Raw genomic sequence first — 9,042 nt, forward strand, 5'->3', positions numbered from 1 at the left:
TGATATATGTAAGGCTTTATACACTGTTGTCACTATGACAGACCTGTTGAAAACCAGACCTCATATAGTAGGACTTGAGGAAAGTACTCTTCCAACTAACAGCTGTAGCTACTTGTAAATAAACTGTCATTACACTGCAATCTCATCAGCAACAGCGAGGTACACTGTTGTCATTAGTGTAGACTCTGCACAGTTGTCACATAACACTCTGTAGTGTCCTGACAATGTTGTTACATATATCAGTGTGGTCACACCTGCAAGTCATAGGTATGAGTCTAACATGTGTACAGTCAGACAATATGTGTGCATTTGACAATCATGCCAACAGTACAGCAATGCAGACAGCAGACCTGGGATTACAGTCTAGGGATTACAATGCTGTAGGCATACATCAATAAAAAAACAGTTGTTACCAGGAGCAGAACCAGTAGCTTGTGTGACACCTGATGGACCTGTGAAAAATTGAGGTAGAGGTAATGTCATTGCCACTGTATATTCCACCACTACATGGTAATACAGCCATATATCTCACATTTACAGCAGTTAATATGTTAATTGTTATAGTTGTCAAACTCTGAGCATGACAGTCAAACTGGAGTTGAACCCCTCCAAAGCAGACAGACCTGACTCCCATGTAAGACTATGTATGCCCTGACACACTGAATGCTACAGTACTACAGTGCTGATCAATCTGAGCTTACCTACATGCTCCTCTGCTGTGGAAACTGTGGCAACCACATCCAGGATGTAGGGTGTGATGGATGCCTGTGAGTTGTCGTGTGTGTTTAGATTTGCCACAAAATCTTCTGTGGCTGAGATGTGGCTACATCTGACACCCTTCTGCATGCTGCATTGATCATGTCCATTGCACAGTGTTGAACTTGCTCATATGTCCTGTTCTGATGACCTGTGGCATTGACATCATGGTCAAGGTCAGCCCACAATGCCTCCCGCTGTTCCCTGTTATGCCTCCATCTGGACAGTAGGACATCATAATGCTGACAGAGCCCTATCAATATGAACTCATTCTCTGCATCCATGAAAGCTGCACAGCATCATGCATACATATTTCCTGAAAGACAACATGGAATCATGTCAGTATCACATACATGGAAGTACACTATGTAGAGCTATAGCAAGGATAGAATGCTTGAATACACATGTCGTATTCCACAGTGTGCAAAAATACTAAGCATGTAGATACAACTAGAATACTATCAATAGCCAGGTATTCTCATGTGTGCCATGACAGATACCACTGTATGATTATATGGCCGACACTGGAGTCTATTGTAGTGTGTCCTCAAGGGCCAACCCCCCCTCATAATATGTCAAAACAACTGTGCCAAACAAATAGCAGTGGGAGATTACAACCACTATAAGGGGGGGGGGGTACCATGAGCCCAGTATGCCACACTGACAATATACATTCCACCTTTGAGGTATTGCATATCTTCTGTATGTGTAACAAATCTGGAGATCATTGACATGTCATTATCACGGTTCTAAGAATGGCTTATTACTGTGATTCCTAATCCCTGTAAGTATATTCACACATCTGCATCCCGATGTAAACAAAATGGTTACATACCTGATGGAATGCAGTACCCCTCTGCTGATATGTGCTGACAGTTAATATTTTGCATACCAAGGGTCTGTGTGAGGAAAGTCTCATACAGACTGGATCCGCATAGCCAGCTGCTTGCCTTTTTAACATGCTTCTCATCAGCAAGTGACTGCTTCTTAACCAATCAGTGGTTCTAAAATGCTAATTGCAGCCAACACAGCTGATTTGCACTATCATCAGCCAATCACACAGTACAATATAAAAGGCCTTCATCTAGATTGGGCCCCTTTCTGATATCTTGTTGTGGAATCTAAGTCCTATGTGCCTCCACAAGATAGCAGCTTGACTCACATCCCAACCCATGGGACTGTCAGCACTGCTCCATAACTGCCCCAAGAGTACCTGGGCAAGATTGCTCCACCAGGTTGGCCAGCATGTCCTCAATCCAGTGCAGGCAGTGGTCAAACCCACAGTAGACTATCCTGTGCATCAAAACTGGCAGCTCAGCCTGGGTGACAACTCCCCCTCCACCACCACTTCCAGAGGGGGGCCGTCCCCATTATGTGGGATGGTACTACCTGATGCCAGAGGTAGTGCAGATGAAGCAGAGGAGGCACCTCCAGTGTGGGACCCGGTCCCATGGCCAGTGGAGGCAAGACAGGCGGATCAGCTGGAGCCAGCCTACCTTGATGTGCTGTAGTAAATGAGGTATAGCAATACATTAAGGTTAGTAATAACCAAACCACTGTTAGCATTAACAATCCAAATACATTTTAATGTATATTATGTGTAACACAACATTAAGTAACATAACAGTCAGTATGTTAACAGCATGCCAGTAAGAATTAAACCATAATGCCAAAAAAAGTTTGTTTAGCAAAACATATGTTAATATTGAATTGTAATAACATATAACAATAATAAATCACATTTTATCAAAATATAGTTAGTTTAACAAAATATGTTAATATTAATTCATAATAAATATCAATAATAAATAAAAGAAGTTAAGGGTTGGGGAGAGAGAGAAAATAATTCCATTACTGACAATGCAGATTATATCCCAGAAAACACTGATAATAAATACTCTGCAGGTGTGTAATGTCAGTTTTGAGTACAGTGACTACAATTCTCCTATAACTGATGTAACACGCACATACCTCTCAAGCTGTTAGTATGGGTCATTATGGGCCAAGCAATAGCAAATGCAGGTACACAACAACACAGAACAATTTCACATAATGTGGAGTTATAAAACTACCAAGGTGTTCTGTAAGCGGATTTGGTAATGCATTGGAATCCAGGTAATCATTTTGCTGGTACTTCTGTGATAGTTGGATTAAGCAGTTTTAATTACATTATGAGAAGTTGTGACACTTGAGAGGCATGTTTCTTTACAGTACATAAACTAGACAGCCTTCATGCCTTAGTTGGCAGGCATGGGAATAGAACCCATTAGCTGTGACTGCAGGGGACATCTGAAAATAATGTAACAATTGACTGCAGCAACTTAGTACAGGTATGCAAGGAATACAGCCATTCTGGAGACATTTAGACAGATATATTTAGGAATCAGCAAGGTTGCTTAACACTTTATTTGGTATTGCTGATAAGTGTCTGTAAAATCTAAACACAATATCTGCTCATAACATGGGCTACCTCAAACATATACCTTTTGTTCCTGGAGTAGAAGAAAATGAGAGCATTATGTAACTGATATTGGCCTGCAGAGAAACAGAACCATACTATGAGTTGAGCTATACATGTTAAAGGACATTCATTTTGCATTCTAGAACTATTGCAATGTTATACTTGACTGCAGTGACAGTAGAACACACATGTATGGAATACAGACATGCTACATATATTAAAACAAATTTATTTAGGAGATAACAATACTGCTTAACACTTTATTAGTATTGGTGGCAAATTGCTGTGAAATCCACACACAATATCTGCCCATAGACTGAGTTACATTACCCATATATCTTTATTACCCAGAGTAGGGGGAACAGAGGGCATTATGTGACTGACATTGGCCTGGTGACAGCCTTGGACTGTACTATAAATTGAGCACTACAGTTTGCAGGCCATTAGTTTTGAATTCTACAGTTATTACAGTGCTACACATGACTGCAGCAACATTACCATAGATAAGCAGTGCATATAGCTCTACTACAATAGTTATGACAACACAATCCTGCTGTACACCGGTTTGCTTAGTGTTATTGGTATTGTTTATTATTTATTTCAATACAGTTGTTATTGTTCATTCATTGCACTACAGCTCTAACTGCCCATTTATTGCACTACAGTTCTGCTTGCCCATTTATTGCACTACAGTTTTTATTGTGTAAACTTTATTGCAGTAAATGCTTTAGTTTTTCTTGCTTATTGCACTACAGTTAGCATAATAAATCTGTACTTACCACACTAAAGGTGTAACTTGGCTAGGCACCCAGCATGGGACTCAACATTGCGAGTCCTCTTAGCTGCAGCTGTTGGAAGAGAAGCATACCATTATGCATACGAGTTTTGCAGACATTTAGCTTGCATTTTGGTAAAACAGTGGACAACATAGTTATGTATTTGTTGGGCATGCCCAGCTCTTGCCTTTTGGATACAGGTGTCCAAGGTTCCCCTATTTCTCCTCTTCAGGTCATCATAATGGTGGTGACACTGCTCATCAGTGTGGGGGATATCAGTAGCAGTGGTACATTCCCTGGCCAACTGGCTCCAGGCCTCTCACATTCTGAGCACTGGACACTGCCCTACATCAGGCTGGGTTCATAATTCTTTGCCAGAAGTGCAACAAAGATGTTGGACTCCTGCCCACCCTATCTCTGCACCCAAAAGCATGCAGCCTCTCCAATGCCACCTGGCATATCTGCAGATAATCAGACTCCTAAGAATGGTGCAGAAATCCCATCTACTATGCCTAATACAGGCTGTATTCCCGCCTATGCACATAGTTGACCAACATTCAAAAAAGTGCCTCATCACTTAGCAGTGCGCAAACCAGCTAAGCAGAGCTGGGCAGCCTGAAAACTTGCACAACCGAAGTTTTCTCAAAGCTTAGCACCATGCAAACATTAGTAGCCATTAACATGTTTAAGCAGTGCTCAGCACAGCTCAGCAGTGCCATATTTCGCAAAGTTATTTTTAAAAATAAACATAAATAAATTAAATTACAGATATCTTATGACTGCTATGGATTTGAACACAGAACTTACTAAGCATCAGGCTATAACTCTACTCATTTAGCTACTTGGATAGTATGAACACTAGTATACCTTCACATATACTACTGGGCTACCTGGTAGCATTGCTGAGCACCACGCTGTGCAAGGCAAACATGCTTAAACAGATCCACAAATAAATAATTAATAAATGCATCCAGCTTCTATTTTCAGATGTCTGGCAGGTGTCAGCTATGCATGCATAGGCACTGCTATGCTATGCAGAGCTCTGTGCTGCTCCATGCAAACGACAAGTATAAAACAAATTATGTAATTTAGGTAATTAATTACATCCAGTTTCTATTTTTAGATATGTTGCGGTTGTCAGCTGTCTATATGTGAGCACAACTTAGCATTGCTGCACTCCATGCCATGCAAACATACAGAAAGGAAAAAAAATATAAAAATAAAATACTATACATTTACAACAATTCACAGCATTTCAACAGTAGTGGTGAGCATTACAGGAAGCCTCACCCTGTACATAACATCTGACCATGCACCCACAACTATGAGTAGCATCTACACTTCTCCTTACATGGATTCAATATCCCTGTTCCTATGCTGTCTCTCGGTAGCACGCCATGACGGTAAGCATGATACACTCTGTGTAGGCCTAACACGGTGCCTACATGGGTTTTATTAAATTCTGGGGATTATTTTATTGACTTTGTTATGGTTTTCTTTAGGTATTTTACCTTTCAACTATCCAGTTTCTTCACAGAATGTCTAGATTTTTACATCATAAAATTTGTCATTTTCTGATAAATCAGACAGGATTGAATGCATTAAATAATAACATACATTTAAGATTGACAAAATGCATAGCAACACAAAACCTTTTATTCTATCATTTTTCTAAGTTTATAAGAGCAATATTTAAACTTTGTCCCTATTTTGGGTACTTTGTCCCCCTATTATTTTCGGCAGTGTCCAGACTTCTTGTGCTAAGAGGGGAATGCTGTGTTATCTTTTATGTACCATAATATATGCTGGTTGTTGCTGCTGAGCCAGTGGTTGGGATGAGAAGCTTTGTTTTCTCATACTAACAGATAGTACTGGAGTTAGTGTGTAAAAAACAGTGGGGCTTGGGGGGGGTGGTAAAGGGAGGATTATCCTTGAAAAAGCACTGTTATCAGTGACTTGTTTTTAGTTTAGAGGGGTAGATTGATAGCATGGTTGATAAATTGTTCTTTGCTGGTTATAAATGATAATCAATCTTAATATAAATAATAATCAGTTTATGGTTTAAATCCATGCGCATGCATACACACTCATATAAAGACAGTAACAGAGCTTTAGATAGATAGATAGATAGATAGATAGATAGATAGATAGATAGATAGATATATAGATAGATAGATAGACAGGTACACAGATACATACATACATACATACATAGATGCATACCTATCTAGATAGATAAGTACATAAAATACATAGATACAGATAGCTACAAAGAACAGTTGTGTTAGTAAATTTACTGTAACATTAGATGATCAAATAGATCACTGTTGCAGTATCATATGCTAAGGTATATTGGGTCTGAAAGGAGAGATGATAAAATCAGCAAAAAGAGAGATCTATTGCTGAATCTGAATTCATCCTAAAGTCTTGGTGAGTACCTTCATGAAGTGGTCCCTGTTTTTCACAAAATCTTACCAAGATGACAATAATGTATAGACTATATTTTATATTGCATATATAATGGAAGGAAGTATGTAGGTGAAAAATAAAGAAGACAACTGGGTGCACAAGACCCAGGATAAAAAAGTGTCCAATCCTAGTAGGCACATCTGTGCCAGGACTGCAAAAGAATGACAGTGTAGAATCCTCAAGACATGAAACTATTCCTATAATGGGGCCAGGCCAGACCCAGGGGGGAGGATTGGCCCCCCTGCTGTAGAAGGAAGTAGCAGTCCACAAAAATCACAAAAAGTGATAGGCCAAAAAAGAGCCATACAGATGATAAAGTGTACTACTGAGGATAAGAAAGAAATTATGTATTGTTACTATTATGCAAGAAGCCCAGAATTTTCAGACAAAAGAGATACAAAATGAGTAAGAGAGAGAAATTAGATGAAAGAACCACAAGAAAAACTGTCAGAAGCTTCAAATAAAAATGCGTGTTCATTAATACAACAGATCCATGAAAGACACAATATAGACCAAGAAACCATGTGACATTTGGAAAAAGAAGCAAATGAGGAAGTGCGAAAACTTAAAGAACATAATTTTGTGATGTTTGAAGGGTATAAAAAAGAAATATGGATATGGGAACAAAAGAGAGCTCTGATATGGTGCAATATTTATGCAAAGGAGAAAGCCAAATTAATCAACACAAAAAAGTCTGCCCCAAAGATATTCAAAGTCAAATACAGGCAAAGGCATCCAGATATGGAAAATTTCACAATAAAAAATATCACAAAGAGAACATATAGAACAGAAGATTTGTCAGGTAGAAGTTAAAAAAAATAGAAGCTGAAGTTATGGAATATTTGTGAAATAAAGGATTCAATGCAGAAAGTCTAACACAGGTTATATCACAGCATGATGGAACAATAAGTCCCCAAAGTAAGGCGAAACAGGAGGAGCATGAGATGTCTGAAGAAAAAATATGGACATGGGAAAAAAAGAGATTTAATATGGTGTGATATTTATGCGAAAGAGAAAGCAAAACTAACCAATGCAAGAAGAACAGCACCACATATATTTGAAGAGAAATACAGGCAAAGACATCCAGACATGGAAAATGTTATAGTACAAAAAATGAGAAAATAAAGCGGAAATGTAGAGAAGAGGATTAGTAATGGAGAGGTTAAAGAAATAGAAACCGAGGTTATGGAGCACCTGCAATGTGAAGGGTTCAGTGGAGAAAATTTAACTCAGATAAAAACACAACAGGATAGAGCAATGGACACCCAAATTAAGGAGAAACCAGTAGAAAGGAAAGCGTCTAGTCAGTTGATATATGAAAACACTTTGGAGCCTACCATAAGAAACCAGTACAAATGTTCAGTCGGAGCTATACAGCAAGGAAAAAAATAGGAAAATGTGGCAACTCTGACTCAGTCAGTGTCGTGGAGTGATAGGCCAGTGACTTCTCATATGAAAGAGTAACAGATGACACAGTGTGAAACTGAAAAGAAGGTGGCACAGAAGGATACTCTGGAACATTCTATAGAATGCCAGCAGGAAATGGAGAACAAAGAAGGTGCCCCCAGTTTAGAAAAAATGATGTAAGAGAAGAGTTGCTTGATTTAATAGAGATGGATGGATATATTAAGATCAATGAAAGAAATAGACTGCAGAAGGTCAATACAACCCCAAAGTTTGAAGCTTGATAATACAAATGAGCACACTAATTAGGACTGTCCATACAGATTCATGCAATATAACAGAAGTAAATAGGATACATTACTGTGCAGCCAAATTAATAACAGATAAAGTCCTGCCACAAGTACCCAGGGTAGTAAAGGAAAGGACGGTGAGAAATCAAATGCCATCATGGAAGTATTGAATAGAGAAAACTATAAAGCAATTAAGACAGGAAAAGTCACTGTTAGAAGAGTATAGAAGAGGGAACAGATCAACAAAAATACTCAGAAAGTTAGCCATGATAAAAGCAATGCACAGTATTATAACAGATCAGGATTTTTCATGCACTATCACAAATAATAAACTAAAAATATCAGCACAGGCAGAAAAACTAAAAGATACACACATAAATATAAAGGAAAAGTACAAAACAAGCACTTTATTGATTACCCAAAAAAATTTTGCAAACAATTGGGAAACACAGTAAAAGGAGATGAAAAACCACCAAATAAAGAAGAAGTAGATACATCGTGTAGAAATATCTATGAAGATCCTGTTGAACATAACAAAGATGCTAAATAGACTGAAGAAGTAAAAGAAAGAATAAGATGTTCAAATGTACAGGATATGAAATGGGATTAAGTAACAGGCAGAGAGATTGACACAAAGTTATGAAAAGCCTGTAATTGGGAAACACCAGGCCTAGATGCAATACCTAACTTTTGGCTAAAATTATTAAAATATTTGCATGTATATTTAGCCATAAGTAAGAACTATTTATATGCATACCCTGACCAGACAACAGCTTTATTAACATCAGGAAAAGCAATGCTCCTTCTTAAGAGTGAATCCGCAAGCTACCCTAAAAACATTAGACCAATAACTTGCCTTCCAATGACATATAAACTATACATCACA

This window comes from Protopterus annectens, chromosome 4.part1, assembly GCF_019279795.1.
Source record: "Protopterus annectens isolate FY-2018-M chromosome 4.part1, PAN1.0, whole genome shotgun sequence".
NCBI classification, from domain to species: domain Eukaryota; kingdom Metazoa; phylum Chordata; order Ceratodontiformes; family Protopteridae; genus Protopterus; species Protopterus annectens.